Below are 1764 nucleotides of genomic sequence, written 5' to 3' on the forward strand. Positions count from 1 at the left end.
ACTTCAAAGCATTGTTGCTCTTTCCACCACTGAGGCAGAATATATTGCTGCTGTTGAAGCTGGCAAGGAGATCTGCTGGATGCAAAATCTGCTTAAGGAAATGGGCTATCCTATCACCTCTCCTTCCACCCTTCACATTGACAACCAATCTGCCATCTCTGTGTCTAACAATCCTGAACACCATGGTCGAATGAAGCACCTTGATTTACGCTGGCATTGGTTGAAAGATAACGTTGGCTCTGGCCAAATTACTCCCACCTTTGTGCCCACTGCTGAAATGCCTGCTGATTTGTTGACCAAAGCTCTGGCTAAGCCTAAAGTTGAAATATTCAGACACATGATGGGACTTGTTAGATCAGGGGGGAGCTAATGTTTGGGAGGTGCAGCATCAGGGGGGAGTGTTAGTTTTGGTGATTCTGCACCTAGTTGTGCTATCTATTTTCCCTTCTTTCTAAATCACTTTCCTCTTTATTCTTTTTGCTGTATTGTTCAGTATTCACTGAGTATTCTATAATTTCGCCTTTGTGGCTGATTTGTTTACCTTTGTTTACAAAACTTCGGACTAGTATTGCAGAGTCCAGTATTCCTATTCTTTATTTACTCATACTGGACTCTAGGTACTGTACACATTCTGTACTCTCTGATAATATAGTTACTCGTACTGGACTCTAGTTCTGTCCCTGTTAGCTCTCAGCAAGTGGCTAGACACTTCCCAGAAGTTCTCAATTGAACACATGCATATGAAATAACCCAATGCCCTTGCATATGGATACAGCATTGGGGACCTGAAGATAAGGACTTTCAAAGACCCTCTTCAAGAAGTGTTTACCGTATTGGGACATTATATTGTAGAGGACTATGACTGAGTCAATCCTGGCCAATGAAGATAAGGCCTGACACAGGGAATAGTCCATGTTCATTTGGCTATAAAGAGTGAGCAACTGCCACAATCACAGATTTGTGGGCAACTCACTGTTCACCTTTCTGAAAGCTAGGCAAAACAATGCTAGAGACCCCAGGGAATGGTGACAGCCGTGTTGGTGTGCAAATCCATGCCAATGCATATATTTCAAATATCTCCACTGCCAGGACACCCTCATGGATTCCTGATATCTATTCTAGAGGGGGAAATCACCCTTCGTCAAGTTGTCCTCTGCTAGACTGTGGTTGTCATCACGTCCTGGGCATGGTTTCCTGGTGTGGCCCAGATTAATTACCAAGCCGGCTCTATAAAGCCAAGAAGGTTTGAGATGTGTGCCCACCCATTGCTCAACTCTATGAACTGGTAACCTCTGGTGAGCATCCCTGCAGCATGATATACAACACTCTGGTTTCCCCGAACATTTTGTGCATTGCCAAGTTCCTTCTTTCACTAAACAAAGGCTGAAAATCTGTCCTGGGGACTGCCCCTCTTCCTGCATAAGGACTTCCAGATACTCTAAACAATGATTCAGCCATTATCTCATGTAATCATTTTGTGACTAAACCAATATCAGACAAATAATGGTGGATGTGCTTACCTAGTGGACTTGCCTTCCTTGGAAGTGTAACCAATGGCTCAAGGACAGGATGATCAATGTCTTGGATGGGGAACATATCATATTTATGAGGAGTTTGACGGGGTGTTGACAAAGTTAATCAGGATATGTGGTCTTTCACACTTATTTTTTTTGTATGCACACCTCTGCTTGTTTTGAACTCCTTTCAATCTACTCTTTGTACACTAGAGCCAAACATTGGAAGAGCTGCAGCCCATGCTAAATA

The sequence above is a fragment of the Serpula lacrymans genome (genome assembly GCF_000218685.1).
Source record: "Serpula lacrymans var. lacrymans S7.9 unplaced genomic scaffold SERLAscaffold_1, whole genome shotgun sequence".
NCBI lineage: Eukaryota > Fungi > Basidiomycota > Agaricomycetes > Boletales > Serpulaceae > Serpula > Serpula lacrymans.